Source organism: Orycteropus afer, unplaced genomic scaffold (genome assembly GCF_000298275.1).
Source record: "Orycteropus afer afer isolate SDZICR_OR568_19922 unplaced genomic scaffold, OryAfe1.0 scaffold00341, whole genome shotgun sequence".
In the NCBI taxonomy this organism is placed as follows: Eukaryota; Metazoa; Chordata; class Mammalia; order Tubulidentata; family Orycteropodidae; genus Orycteropus; species Orycteropus afer.
The window spans coordinates 543,510-559,798 of NW_006921928.1; the positions used below are offsets into that span (position 1 = coordinate 543,510).

At 45.1% G+C, this 16,289-nt stretch overlaps 1 pseudogene; it reads left to right on the forward strand.

Moving 5' to 3' along the window:
- Nucleotides 1-12,083: 12,083 nt before the first annotated feature.
- Nucleotides 12,084-14,166, forward strand: LOC103206973 (annotated as a pseudogene).
- The last annotated feature ends 2,123 nt before the right edge of the window (nucleotides 14,167-16,289 follow it).

The following is a 16,289-nucleotide window of genomic DNA, read 5'->3' on the forward strand; positions in this document are numbered from 1 at the left end:
GGAAGAAAAAGGGAGAAGTACATAGCTTTGCTAAGAGAGACTCTGCCTAATGTAGTCAGCAACCTCAAATGTCAGAGAAACAGATTATCTGGAGCCTTGGCAAGGCTGAAAAAGACCTACTTCATGCCCTAAAAGGAGCTCTGGTGGTGTAGTGGGTAAGACATTTGCCTGCTAACCAGAAGGTTGGCGGTTCGAACTCATCAGCTGCTCCATGGGAGGAACATGAAGCAATCTACTTCCATAATTTGTAGCCTTGGAAAACCAATGGCGTTTTCTATGAGTTGAAATCGACTTGATGGCAGGAGGTTTTATGTCCTAAACTGAAGTTCAAACTCACTAAGGCAGGGAAGAAGAAATCACAGTAAGTGACAACATTATTCCTAGGAGGACATCTGTGAAAACCTAACTCCTAGGCCCCTTCCAAGCATCTGCAGATGGGTACTCTGACTGACAAAGGTAATAATAACTCTCATTGTAATAAGCCATTCACTCAAAGTCTGTTTGGGACCAAGGAGCAAATGAATTGGGCTTTACCACTAGTTTCTTGTTCTTCATTGCCCAAATTCAGAGGTCAAACTGGAAGTTATTAGACTATGAATTGACATACTGAGACCTAACATTAAAAAAAAAAAGACACAAGGCTGGGGCTAGGGTTTATGCACTATAACTGAAGAGTCTTCTTCAACGATTAGGGCCACCTTTTGGATGTGCAGATGGAGCTCTGGTGGTGCAGTGCCGAAGGTATTTGACTGCTAATCAGAAGGTTGGTAGTTCAAACCCCCCGCCACTCCACAGAGGCAAGACTGGGCACTCTACTTCTGTAAAGATTCACTGCTTCAGAAACCCAAAAGGGGGTCATTATGAGTCAGAATCGTCTCAATGGCAGTGAGTTTTGATTTTGGGATGTGCAAGGCTTCATGCAACTAATTTTTTGGGGGGGTGGTAGTGTTATTTATATAAACAATTTGATTTTTTAAATGTGCTACAAAATTTATGGGGCCCATGTGAAGTATAGTGATATATTAAAGAAGATTTAAAATGATGGGTGTAGAAGAGGTACTTATATATCTGTTTATTGTCCAGTCAGCGCTTGTAAAGGTTCTTCATAGTGCCTTGGTACTATTTCTTCCTATTCAGGTCTAGGACTTTCCTCTTTCTGTTCCTTATTGTCAAATGTGCCATTGCTGGGTAATTTCTTATCTCTCATCGCAAGGAAAATGTAAAAATGCTGTTATTACTCACAAGGCCATGACTCTTTGGGACCTGTTTGCATTGAAACTATATAGATCTTCTTGCCTCTTCAGTTTTCTAATGCCATTTATTTCATTTATTTAATGCTGGTGATATTACCCACAATGCTGCATCATCTACCACCCCACCTGTGAATATTGGCTTCTAATGACTCTTTCCAAGCGTGTTACTATGTTTCTTTGATGATAATCATAAATACAAATCTTACTGAGTATGTGAGCATATGAAAATGATAATTTGTTTTCTGGTCATGTTAAATTTACCTTCATAATTTTATAGTTAAGATATAGAACAACACATCCTCTACTCATGTCTTCCCTTGAACTCCTTAGGCCATTATCATTGCATTTCTAGAATGTAATCTCTTTCAGTGTTAGACTGATCTTTGATTTACACAAATCATTACCTATAGGGAGGATAGATGAGGGCCCTGTTGGTAGATATAGAAGAGCAGTCTCATTTATGCAAAAAAACATGCATTCTTTGTCCCATCTGGCTTGAGATCAGCCCAGGACAGTATGACATTACATGGATTGAAGGCAAGAGAGGACATCAGTCAGAAAGATCTTTTGATTTGATGGTCCAACAGAGCCTGGTGGAACCACTGAGACTATGGCCCCTAGCTGCCCTTCAGGTCTGGAACTGAACCCACAACTGTGGTTTCCAGCCAAACAAAATACAGGCGTGTGAGTTAAACATTTACCTCAAGTAGATACACTCCTTGGAGAGAACAATTATGGGAGAAAGAAGGGCTGCTTATGCACAGGGAGACAGCTCAGGGGGCAGCAGTGTATGGAGGGATGGACACTGGGAAGAGGTAACCATGGGGAGGAAGTGGGAGGGGAGCTGTTGCATTGTGGTAAACTGTGGGCAATGACATGAGACAAAGTATATGTGAACTGCTGTATGGAAAGTGAATTTGGTCTGTAAATCTTCACCCAAATCACAATAAAAAAAAAAAAAAAAGGTCTTTTGATATGTGAAACAGCAGTTGTGTTAGATTGGGTTCTCTAGAGAAACACAAAAACCAGCAAAGCGTATATATATATTTAGAGAGAGAGAGAGAGATTTATCTTAGGAAAATGGCTCACAAACGTATAGAAGCTGGCAAGTCCAAAGTCCCTGGGGGAAACTTCGGGATGGTGGCAGCCTTAGCTTCTGCAAGCGCAGGGGGCCGAGCAATTTAAGGCTGGCAGGCAGTACACTGGTTGTTGACTCCAACAAAAGACAAATCCAAGATCTCCAGGCCGAGCGGTGGGCTGCTCCCTCACAGAAGTTTGTAGTCCGCACACCAGGGTTCCAATCCCTCAAAGAATGTCTCTCTTCCCAGGATGTCCCTGGATATCTTGGAAGCAGGCCACACCCCTAGGGAAACCCCCCTTGGGCAGACTGGCCACTCAGAACACAGTCATCTGATCCCATCATGGGAACAACCACACAGAACTGGGGTCCAGCCAAGTTGACACACAGCTCCAACTATCACAACAGTCTAGAAAGTCCTTGGAGGACATAGGGGTGCCCACCCCTGCTGGAAGACTGCCAGACATGTATAGAGTCTGAGGATCAGGTGAGGTAAACACTCTGACTGTCAGATGTGGGGTCACACAGGGGAAAATGTCTGTAGACCAGAGCTGGCACTAAGGTCAGAACAAGGACAGGCAAAAGCCAATGCATGACCCAACTTGTGACTCAAACCCAACAGTCAGCAGTGAACTGTTGATAGCCCAGAACCATGAATTTGCCCTGTATCTGATGTAAAAATGAGAGTCACCCCATAACAGTGTGTCAGCACCATTCTGGGAGCCTAGTCCCTGTAATCCTGCAGAAGAAATACTGTGCTAGCCTGCAGAAAAGATTTGCTCTCCAGGCCACCCACCTAGAATCAGGCCTGGAACAATCCCATAGGCAAGTATCCCAGAATTGCTCAGAGCATCTGATCAATCCCATGGAGGGAGCTGGAGGGTTGGTGTAGAGGACCAAAGAGTGCCTCAGAGGGAAGAAGCAGAGACCCAGTCCCACCTAGGTCCTGATCTGTGCTCAGGGCACCCAAATGAGAGATGGCACTTCCAGCCCTGGCAGGTTCCACATAGAAAATATTGAGGTGGTGCTTCCAGTGACCAGGACGCATGGGGGACCAGGCTGGGAGTGGTGGGGCAGCACTGCAAGCTGGTTCAGGCATTGGAAGAGCATTCAAAAAATTTCAAGAAAGTTACTCCAAAGAATGGGCCCTTTGAGGCATGAAGATCAGAACAGTTTTGCTTGCCTGAGTCTAAGGGCCACACTAGCTTTCTTTACTAACCTATTGTCTTGTTGAGAAATTCAATGGCTGTCAGTTAATTGAGATTTTTAATGATATCACATTGCTAAAGCACTCTCATGATTGAGAAGCAGGGGTCTATGATTACTCAATTCTTAGGGAATCCACAGGCCACTTTAACTTGTCCTGACAGGAATTGAGCTGCTAAATTGAAACAGTCTCTAGAATGGATTTGTTCCTTACCGACAGAGGTCACAATTCTGAGCCTTTGGACTGACTGACCCGTGTTCTCTTTCTACCACAAAGCATGGATTAGTGCTTTCTGGTTCCAAAAGGATATGAGACGTTGGCTATGGTTTAGGGTTCTCTGGATATTGTTTCCCTTTCTTCTCTTCTCAACGGGAAGGAGCTTTTATTGTGGTTTTCTTGTTTTCCTTCAGCATTGTACACCAGGTACAATGTGGATGGTTAAATGTAACATTTAGATTTGGAGTTCTTAACCTGAAGTCCAAGGAGCTCTTGTGGCGTAGTGCCTAAGGCATTTGACTGCTAACCAGAAGGTTGGTGGTTCAAACCCACCAGCCACTCTATAGAAGGAAGACTGGGCAATCTACTTCTGTAAAGATTTACTGCCTCAGAAACCCAAAGATGATCGCTATGAGTCAGAATTGACTTAATGGCAGTGAGTTTGTTTTTTAACCTGAGGTCCAGAGCCCCAGTGGCACAGTGGCTAATCACTCAACTGCTATTCGAAAAGTCAGCAGTTCAAATCCATGGGAGAAAGATGTGGCAGTCTGTTTCCGTAAAGATTACAATCTTGGAAACCCTATGGGGCACTTCTACTACGTCCTATAGCGTCACTATGAGTCAAAAACAACAGGATGGTAATGTGTGTGTGTGAGTGTGTTTCTTTTAATCTGAAGTCTATAAATTTAAAGGGCCCATGAACTAGAATGGGAGAAAGTTATCTTTATTTTCATTAAAATCTAACTAAAATTTAGCATTTCCTTCAAATATCATTATAAGCAGCATGGCAGTGTTGTTAGCAGTATCTGTATCTTTGTCACCAATGAATCATAGAGTTTTCAAATCATATCAGAGTTGTTGCGGAGCTCTCAAAACAGCATTTTCATTCATCACCTTTGAAATTGTGATTGTAATTAGATTTACCACTAGATCTTGCCATTTAATGCATTAGTAAAGAAGTACATATATTATAGTATGATTTCTAAAAAAAAATATTTCAAAATAATCGGTTTTCTTTGAAATTCCATGTATTTTATTTTATTCAGTTAAAGCATTATTCTGAGAAGGTGTCTGTAAGCTTCACTAGATGAATGACAAGTTCACACCACATACAAAAAAAAAAAGAAAGAAAGAAAGAAAGAAAACAGCAGGAAATCTTGATTTAGATGGAGATTACTGGGCTGAAGATGTACATCCAGGCCTGTTTCTTTCAGGGAACAGCCATTCAGGATTTGGAATTGAACTTAGTATCTGGAAAAGACTTTAGCTTCTCTCCTTTTGTGAAAGGGGTGGGTACATGTTTATTTTATGTGGGATTGATGTATCAAATAGAGGGAAAACATTTTTGAAATAGTGTGTGAGGATGCTGGGCAGTCAAGTTGTGGAAAATAGAGGGTATCCACTAGTCATACTTCCTGAAACTGTCTTTTGCTTTCTTCTGGAAGTGGAATCCCTTATTCTTTTGGGGAATTAAGGTTTGGTTGGATCTAATATCACCCTCTCTCCTCCTCTTGCACCTGACCCAGCTCCAGGACACAATTGTTTACAGTAGGAAAAAAAGAAATAAAGACAAGCAAAGAAAATGGCCAGGCAGAGAACTGTTGTTATTTGCTGTGGAGTCAGACCCGACTCATAGCGACCCCTCCTTGGGTTTCCGAGGCAATATCACTACGGAAGTAGATTTCCCAACCTTCCTCCTAAGGAATGGCTGGTGGGTTTGAACTGCCAGCCTTCTGGTTAGCAGTCAAGTACCTTAGGCACTATGCCACCAGAACTCCTGGCAGAGAACTAGAACCCCAATAAGTTTATTTGAGTCTCAGGACCCCACCATACCTGACTTTTTTTGTTATTTGAGTTAATATATCCCCTCCCTTTTTTTCCCATTTTTAAAATGGGTCTCTATCACTTACAACCAGAATACTCCTGACTCATACATTAAATGTGCACGTGTGTGAGAATGTGGGGACGTCTTGTCCCAGCACGCAGTTAATGATTGAGAATCACATTTCTATATAATCAGTAGTATGTTTTTTGTTTTGTTTTGTTTTATAAATGAAGAAATGAAGATACAGAGAAATTATACAATCTTCCCAATGTCACACAGACAGAAAGTGATAAAGCTTGGATTTGATCTACTGTATTTCCAAACCTATACTGTATATGGACTCTAATGGAATAATGGGGACAGAAAAAACAGCCTTTAGCACTTGAGTTCCTCCACTTTTCTGGAGTTGGCTTGGTGAGTGGGAAGATGGGTAGACAGGGACTGTTTCTCAGGGATTCCATCAACACCTAAGCTCTCGTCTTCCCTTCTGATTTCCCCTCCAGCCTAGTGCTGGAAGACCAGATTTTATAGCATCATGTTATCTTGCATTGGAGGACTCTCAAAACCTAGGCTCTGAGATTTTTATGACCATACTTTCAAAACTCAAAATCCTTTTCTCGTTATCTGTTGTATCATTTCTGGCTTAAGTTAATAAATGCTGCTGAATAAAATGGAGGTTTCCTTTTTGGTACCTAGGAATTTCATTCTCTTTTCCCTCTTCCCTCACCCCCTTCCTTCTCCCTTCCTTCTTCCCTCCCTTTTTTCCTCCTTCCTCCCTCCTTCCCTCCCTTCCTCCCTTCCTTCCTTCCTTCCTTCCTTCCCTCCATTTTTCCTTCCTTCCTCCTCTCCACACTGTGTACTTATTTATTTTTTCCTTATGTTCTATCAGATATCTGTGTTTGCACTGAGATTGTGGTCCTTGTTAGCTCAGCCCAGCAAGTTGTTGAATCATCACATATCTTTCCCACTGCAATCTTCCATCCGAGTTATTGATGATTCACCCAGATCATATTCCTTCTGACTTTCAGGACACTTGAATTGCGGAGGTTACAGATACCATATCAGGAGTAAGTTTGGAGAAGAAGGATTCTGTGGCCTGGGGCTACCTGGGGATGGATTCTGCTCTGGAAATGGTGAGTCTGATTTGACTTCTATCCCAAGAGGCAATGTGTATATCAGATAAATCCTTTCTGTTATGAGGAGCCCTAATTAATGCATGAGCTGGTTTATTCTTCCCTGATGAGGGCTCAGATTAGTGATTACAAGGTGCCACATATGTTGTCTTGGAGTATATCTTTAATAAAAATAATAGTGGCTACAATTTCTAGTAGCCTTACTAGGCTCAGGGCCTTGTGCTCAGCCCTTTCAGTGCATTATTTCACTGACCTCTCCCACCACTCTATGAAGTAAGAGTCTCTGGTGGTGCAAATAGTTCAGTGCTTGGCTGCTAACTGAAAGATTGGTGCTTTGAACCCACCATCCAGAGGTACCTCAAAAAACAGTCCTGGTGATCTGCTTCTGAGAGGTCATAGCCTTAAAAACCCTATGGATCACCATTCTACTCTATAACATATGGGGTTGCCAAGAGTCAGAATTGACCCAACAGCAACTAACAACAGAGGAAGGAACTGAGGCTCAAAGACCTTAAATCATTTTCTCAAGGTCACACAGTGAGAAAGAGGTAAGGCAGGTTTCACACCAAGGCTTGTTTGATTTGTAGCACTTAACCACTTGCCATCATGCTGTTATATTTAACATTAAAGGGAAGTGAGAAATTTGATAATAGAACTTGAGCAAAGTGGCAATAAAAATGAGGTAGCATTGTTGCATCACTCTTACAACTATGCTTCTTTCATTCCCTTTCCCTTTATATTCCAGAGGTGTTTGGAATACTGATGAGGCTGACTGAATGAGCAAGGAGAGTATGACAGAGAAGTCAGTTGGTGTGTGGTTCCCTGGCTGGCACAGACAAGTTGTTGTTGTTGTTTGCCATCGAGTCGGACCCGACTCATAGCGACCCCTCCTTGGATTTCTGAGGCGTAATCACTACGGAAGTCGGAAGTCGATTGCCCAACCTTCCTTCCAAGGAGTGGCTGGTGGGTTTGAACCACCAGCCTTCTGGTAAGCAGTCAAGTGCCTTAGGCACTATGCTACCAGAGCTCCTACATAGACAAGTAGGAGGTACCGTTGCTGCCTCAAAGTCCATCAACTAACTCTCAGAGAGTTTTAAGGTCTCCATAAGGAGGGAAGGGAGAAAAGAGATGTGGTGAGATTTGGTAGGAACCCCAGATGGTCTAGCTGTGCCTCTGACTCCAACCAGTTCTGTGACCTTGGGAAAGTTCCTTATCCTCTCTGGATTTGCTTCTGCATTGTACCACAGGGAGGTTAGGTTACATTTGCTGCTGGTTCAGACAGCCTATGATGCTATGATTTTAAGAGTGGAAGACAAAGAAGGCTGTCCTGGCCAACACAGGCTTGGAAAGTTCTACCAGCCCTGCATCAGGGTTTATTCCACCAGTTTTGTGTCAGTCTTGCTCTGGCTTTCTGATGTTGCCTTATGGCTACCATGTGGTTCCTTCTAAGTATTAGTAGTCAGTTGTCAGATGCAATTAGAGCTTAGCTCCAACATGGTAGTGAGAAGCTCTGCCTCAAGAGTCAGAACTGCCCAGGCTCAAATTCTAACTCCCTTAGTTCTTCTCTGTGCCTTAGCTTCCTCACCTGTAAAATGGGAGTAATAATGATGCTTTTCTCATGGGGTTGCCTGAGGATTAAAGGACACATTTATGCCAAATGCTCAGCCTGCTTCCCTTGGCGCCAGGCACAGAGACCTAAATGTTAGCTAGTACTAATAGTAATTGAGCTCAGATCAACAAACATTTGCTGATTGCCTTCTAAAAGCAAGTACTGCAAGTAAGTACTGTGGGGTATATGGAGAGGCAGAGTCATGACCCCTTAACTCAAAGTCACAGGCTGTGTTCTCTGGAAGCACATGCTGAGATAGAATTTGCAGATATTTATTAAGATAAACATCTGTGAAAAGAAGGGGGAGAAAGCAAGACTGGGCAGAGGAAGAAGTTGAACTGTGATGTGGCCTGACAAAGCCATGGCTCAACAGAGAGCTCTAGAACAAGGTTGCCCCTCAGAGTGTCTCATATCAGATGGAAATGACTAGGCCTTCATAGCCCTGCTCACTTACCAAATGTGGGCCACCTTGGAAAGGATATGACCTTGGGCCAGACTACTCTCTATGGCTGAGACAGACCCTAAAGGCACTGACAAGTAGAGGCTGTCTGCAGATCATGCTTCTGCATCTGGGCAGCTAGTCTTGTCTTGAAGATGGATATGGGTTGTATAATTGCATAGCTACCACACTCAATAAATTTATAAATGATGAGGGTATGTGTAGGAGATAGGGTGGTGGTGGTTCAGTGGTAGAATTCTCCATGTAGGAGACTTGGGTTCCATCCCTGGCTAATACACTCCATGCCTAAAGATCATCCATCTGTCAGTAGAGGCTTGTATGTTGCTACGATGCTACAAAGCTGCCAGACTAAGACAGACTAGAAGGAAAGTCTGGCAAACCACTCCTGGAAAAAGGAAATATAGTGAAAACCCCATGGATCACTTTGACTCAATCACAACTGACCATGGGGATGGTACAGGATCAGGAAGTGTTTCGTTCAGCTGTGCATGGGGTTGCCATGAGTCAGGGCCAACTTGATGGCAGCTAACAAAAACAACAACAACACAGGTAGAGAAATAAAACAGATAAAAGATTGTCCAAAGAGAAGATTCCAGAGTGGTTGGCTAAGCTGCAAGGGCATTTGCCCAGGATTGCTAAAAACAAACTTGCTGTAGGGAGAAATCAGGTCTTTGTAGAGGATGAATGGAAAACAGTGGGATTTGTGTCCCTTGCCAAGTTTTAAGGGCCAGAGTGAAGCCTTGTATAGGGAAAACAAGCCAAAGATCAGAAGAGGTCGGGGACCTGGGAGAAGGAAGAGCCAGGGCAAACACTTCAGGCCACAAGTTCTAACCAATATGATGACTGTGGGTGGGTGCCAGCTGCGTGGCATACCTGTGAGCCTGAAGTCCAGAAAACTAGACAAGCAAACCTTCTGCCATCAAGTTGACTGTAACCCATACGGACCTTTTAGGATAAAGTAGAACTTCCGCATGGGCTTTCCAAAGCTGTGAATCATTATGGAAGCATACTGCCTCATCTTTCTTCCACAGAGCAGCTGATGGGTTCTAACTGACTTTTTGTTTGGTACACAAATGCTTTAATGGCTATGCCACCAGAGCTCCTCTGATTATTTAAGGACCCAGTTAAATATGTGTTATGAAGGAGAATCCACAAAAACATTTGAAGGCTCCTATAAGCTATCCTACTTCCGTAGTGATACTGCCTCGGAAACCCAAGGAAGGGTCACTATGAGTCGGGGCCGACTCGACGGCAAATAACAACAAACAACAACATAAGCTACATAAGTACAAGTGAAGCCAAATCCTAAAATCAGAAAGAAAGACAATGAAAATGGCTGCAGCCACTCTGACTTGCTATTCAACGTATTCTATTGTGCTGCTATCACATTCTTTCATCTATTGTCTTTGTATCACGATCAGCATATTAAAATGACCTATGTACTTCTGTAGTGATACCACCTCGGAAACCCAAGGAGGGGTCGTTATGAGTCAGATCCAACTCGATGGCAGTGGATTTTTGGTGAATATTCTGGAACAGAGGAAGATATTTGCTTTCCATCTTGTCCCTCTTATAAAGTGAGAGGGTGTCTTATAAAGTTAGGGAGGGCATTGAATGCTCAGACAAGGAGGGTGCACGTACTTTGGCAAGAATTGGGGAGACACTGAAGACTTCATGGTCTGGGGAGTGATAGAGAGATTAGATCTGTGCTTTAACAGGATGCATTTGCTAGCAGTGTCTTGGATGTTCTGGAACAGTGGGAAGCTGGGGGTAGAGACATAATGTGAGGAATATTGCCTTAGTCTGGAGGCCCTGGGCGGTGTAAACTGTTAACACGCTTAGCTGCTAACTGAAAGTCCACCCAGAGGAGCCTTGGAAGAAAGATCTAGTGATCTACTTATGAAAACTCAGCCACTGAAAACCCTATGGGTCCCCATGAGTCAGGATTGATTTGATGGCAACTGTATTGTCTTTATCTAGGAAGAGGGCATTAATTGGGGGGAGTGGGGGTGGTGGCATTATGGAAGAAGGCTTGGATAAGCAAGACAACACAGAGCATTCAAGTTTCTGCTCTTGGTGATGAGGAGAATGGTGGGTCCTCCTAAGAGTCCCAGGGGGTGTCTGGAGGAGGAGCTGGTTTGTGGGGGCAGGGAGCTAGAATGAGGAAGCATTTCTTTAGGTTATGCAACATTAACAGGAAGAAAATTTAGAATGTTTTCATATATAACTTAAATCAGATGGCCCAGAAGCAGATCCTAAAATGAGGGTTTGTGTGCAAATGATTTATTAAGGATGTTATCCCAGGTGAGACCAGTAGGGAAGTGAGGGAAGCAGGAAAAAGGAAAGAAGCCGAGCATAGAAAGGATCTCAAGCAAAGCCCCACAGAGGGTAGCTTCAGCCTGATTCTGCAAGGGAGCTCTGGAGGGTGAGTTGTGCCTGAGTTGTCCCGCCCCAGCTAAGGGGCTCTTTAGTCCTGCTCACATAGTCAATGCCTAAATGCCATGAAGTGGCAAGGCAACTTCCCAGACACTTGCAGTTCCCGGTATATGAGGGCGAAGTGGCTCCCTTCTCCTAGTCAGAGGACTTCCTCCTGAAGCAAAGCACAGATGCAGGCAGTTAGAAGTAAAGGTACAATGAGGGGAGAGGTGCACACAGAAATGGTACAAAGGTGTCCAAGGGGATCTGGGTGAGGTGCCAGCATGGTCTGCTACAATGAGCAACATCTTCAGAAACCAAAAAGCAAAACAGTTGCCATTGAGTTGATTCCAATACATGGTACCCACATGTGTTATAGAGTAGAACTGCTCCATAAGGTTTTCTTGGTTGTAACCTTTGTGGAGGAATTGACTTCAGGAGTTGGTGGAATACCAACTGAGATGTTTCAACAAATGGATGCAATGCTGGAAGCACTAACTTATCTGTGCCAAGAAATTTGGAAGACAGCTACCTGGCTAAATGACTGGAAGAGAACATATTTGTACCCATTCCAAAGAAAGATGATCCAATAGAATGCAGAAATTATGAAACAAGATCATTAAGATCATAGAAGTGATATTATGCTAAAAATAATTTGAAAACAGTTGCAGCAGTGCATCGATAGGGAAACACCAGAAATTCAAGGTGGATTGAGAAGAGGACATGGAATGAGGGATAGCATTGCTAGTGTCAGATAGATCTTGGCTAAAAACAGAGAACACCAAAGAGAAATATCTTTTGGTAGGTTCCCATTCACTTGGCATGTGATAGGAAAGTGTTTCTGTGGGCTCAGCTAGCAAACTGGTGGATGGAGCACGACCCGGGGGATGCCTCAGTGTACATATGGCAAGGAGCTGGATGAGCTGCACTACCAGGACACAGACTCAGATGTGCCCGAGCAGAGGGACAGTAAGTGCAAGGTCAAGTGGACCCACGAGGAAGATGAGCAGCTGAAGGCCCTGGTGAGGCAGTTCAGACAGCAAGACGAAATTCCTGGCCAGCAACTTTCCTAACAGCACAGACCAGCAATGTCAGTCAATACCAGTGGTTGAGGGTTTTGAATCCAGACCTTATCAAAGGGCTGTGGACCAAAGAGGAAGATCAAAAGGTCATCGAGCTGGTCAAGAAGTATGTACAGAGCAGTGGACACTGATCGCCAAGCACCTGAAGGGCTGGCTGGACAAGCAGTGCCATGAGTGCTGGCATAATTATCTCAATCCCAAAATGAACAAGTCCTGCTGGACTGAGGAGGAGAACCCCATCATCTGTGAGGCCTACAATATGCTACACAACTGGTGGGCCAAGAGTGCTAAGATGCTTTGGGGGAGGACAGACAATGCTGTGAAGAACCACTAGAACACATCAAAAAGAGGCTTCCTGAATGATTCCAAAAACTGCAAGCACTCCCCCATGTGTACTTGCTGCTAGAGCTCAAGGACAAGGACGGCCACCTGAGTGTCCTTCCCACTGAAGGCCAGGGAAGTCTTGTGACCAGCTGGCCCCTGGGACCCCCCATCATAAAAGAAGAGGAAAGCAGTGAGGAGGAGGCCATGGTAGCCACCACATCTCGGGAGCAGGAGGCTGTCCCCGCAAAGCCAAATGGGGTGAGGATGCTAGAGCCCATGGACGAGTTTTCCAAGCATGAGGACCAGGAGGCCTCCCTGCCTGAAAGGAACCAGCCCTAAGTGGGTGGTAGAGGCCGCCAACCTCCTCAGCCCAGCCGTGGGATTGTCAAACCTTTCTGAAGCCCTGGACTTACTTGAGTCAGATCTCTATGCGTGGTGTGACCTGAGTAAATTTGACCTTCCTGAGGAGCCGTCTGCTGAAGGCAGTATCAACATTAGCCCAGTGCAGCCTCAGGCTCAGCAGCAGGCACAGGTGCCCAGCCAGCATGCTGTACCAGTGTCCAGTGTGACCGAGTCCCTCCTGGATGGCCACACCATCGTGGACCTGAGGCAGAGCAGCCGGGGCAAGCTGATCCTCATCTCCCCGAGCACTGACATTGGGGGCTCAGTCATCGGCACACTGCCCTCAGTGCTCAAGCGACAGAAGACGAGGCTTGTCACTTTGTCTCCAGTCACAGAGAATAGTGTCAGGCTGTCCTTCCTGGACTCCTGCAACAGCCTCACCCCCAAGAGCATGCCCATTAAGACCCTGCCCTTCTCACCAGTTTCTGAACTTCTGGACCAAACAGGACACACTGGAGCTGGAGAGCCCCTCATTGATGTCCAGCCCTGTGTGCAGCCAGGAGGTGGTGGTCAACACGCCCCTGCACTGGAACAAGACTCCCCTGCACTCGAAACGTGCTGCATATGTAACCCCAGATCAGAAGTACTCCATGGACAACACTCTCCACATGCTGACCCTGTTCAAGAATGCCCTGGAGAAATACAGACCACTGAAGCCCCTGCCCCAGACCCCACACCTGGAGGAGGACTTGAAGGAGGTGCTGCACTCGGAGGCTGGCATCAAGCTCATCATCGAGGATGATGTGAAGCCAGAGAGGCAGAAGAGGAAGCCCAGGCTATGACGGAGCGTCATCAAAGAAGTCCGGAAGTCTCTGGCTCTTTGACATCGTGGATGAGGACATGAAGCTGATGATGTCCACACTGCCCAAGGCCATGTCTTTGCCAAGCAGTGTCCCATCCAGCTCGTCCAGCCTCACCCTGTCAGGTATTAAAGAGAACAACAACCTGCTCAGCCAAGGCTTCCTGAAGGCCAACCCTGAGAAGGCTGGGGCCCTATCTGAAGTCCCGACGCCACTTCCCGACTCCTTCCCCCATGAGCAGCATCTGGAAGATGGTGGCTTGTGGGGGCACCAGGGACCAGCTCTTCATGCAGGAGAAAGCACGGCAGCTTCTGGGCCTCCTGTAGTTCAGCCACACGTCGTGGACACTCACCTTGCCCTGAGGGACTTGGACAGTCATAAGCCCATTCTCATGTTTATAGTGGGGGAGGAGGCTGTGATTTTTAAGAACACACTGAGGTGACTTGGGCCAGGGGCAAGTGCCACCTCATCTACCCACGGGACCCCTTCTGCGATCAGCCCTTCCTCAGACTGCTCCAGCTGTGGACAGCTCCTGGTGCTAACAGAACAAAAGCCCACCTCCTAGGCCTGCCCAGCCTCTCCCCAGTGCCACAAGGTACCCTTTAGCTTCTCCCAGGCCCTGGTCAGGCCTGGCCTCCGCTCAGACTCCTGCTGAGGACAGGGGCATGGCCAGGGTTCTCTTCCCCTCAATCCTTGTTGGTACATTTTCCTGAAAGAATAAAACTGCCTTTTTCTTTAGGAGAAAAAAAAAACACCACCACATCGGTGATCAGTGACCAGAAAGATGTGATCTCTCCCCTTACATTGCACAACATAACAGTGACCAGTGATAACTCACCCACGTCCCACCCCTCTGTGGATGACAGTGCCCACTACTGTAGAGTAGGCTCCACAGTCCAGCTGCAGCCATTTTTGGCTTGTGCCAGCACTGTGCCACTTATCTTTTTCTTTCTTCACCCCCCCTTTCTTCTTTGTTCTTCCATCTTCCCACCTTGCCTCTTTCTTTTGTTTTTCTTAACTCCCATTTCTTTTCTTCTCTTTAGAGCCAGGTGCCCTGCCCCCTCCCACATCCTCCGTCACCTCTGCATTCAATAGTGCCCATCCTCGCCCCTCCGTGTTCAGTGGTGTGCTTTCCCTGGAGGCGGCAGTGCATTCCCACTGCAGCCAGTGATTGTGCCAGAACTGTGCTGCTTTTTAAATTTTCTTTCCTTCCCCCACCCCTTGTTTCTTGCTTCTTAGGTCTTCCCTCTCCTGCTCGCATGTTTTTTTTTTTTTTCTTATTCTCTTTTTCTCTTCTTCCTTCCTGCCCCCTTTTTTTGCTACTTATTTTTCTTTTCTTCTCCCCAGCAGTAGAGAGACAGTGACCCTACTCAGCCATATTAATTCTACGAAGCAAGCATAACTCTGATACCAAAACCAGCAGATACCACTAAAAATGAAAATTATAGACCAATATCCTTCATGAACATTGTCTTAGATCTTTAGTGCTGCTATAACAGAAATAATACGAGTGGGTGGCTTTAGCAAACAGAAATTTATTCTCTTACAGTTTAGGAGCCAAGAAGTCCAAATTCAGAGTGCCGACTCTAGGGGAACACTAGGCTAGAAGTCTGAGTTCAGAGTGTCACCTCTAGGGCCTGGGTGCTAGCCCCTCAAACTTGTGCTTCAGCTCTGTTTTCCAGGCCCACTAGAGCAAGCTGGAGCCTTTTCTTGACTTACACTCACAGCTGCAGGAGCTGATGAACTCAAGATTGTCAGGCAGTATAGCAGGCTGCTGGCTGCTGAGGCTGACAAATCCAAGATCAGCCCATTTTTGGCTCACAGCTACAAAGGCAACAGTCTCAAGATTGGCATGTAACATTGGCCACTGGTTCAAGTCCAGGAACTGGAGATGATGACAAGCCAAATGCAGGATCCTTTCCATATATACTGGAAACAGGCCACTCCCTGAAGGCAACTCCCCTTTCAACTGATTGACTGCTCATAGCAGATTCCACCATGACGGTGATTACACCACATCTAATCTAATCAGGGGGAATAACTATATCACAACTGCCAAGCCACTCAAAATCATGGCTCAGTCAAGTTGACACACAACCTTAACTACCACAAACATAGAAATAACAATTCTCAACAAAATCCTAGACAATGAAATCTAACAACATATCAAAAAAATAATACATCATGAGGAAATTGGATTCATACACAATATAAAAGGATGGTTCAACATTACAAAAACAATCAATGTAATCCACCACATAAATAAAACAAAGGAAAAGAACTACATAATCGTATCAATAGATGCAGAAACAGCATTGGACAAAATGCATCCCTGATTCTTTTTTTGTTTGTTGGTATATCTGTAGAATGTTGTGTGTGTGTGTGTGTGTGTGTGCGCTTTGGTTGCAAATTTACAGAGCAGAGTTTGTTTTACATTCAACATTTCATGTACATTTGGTTTCACTCCCCAATTACATCCCCAACC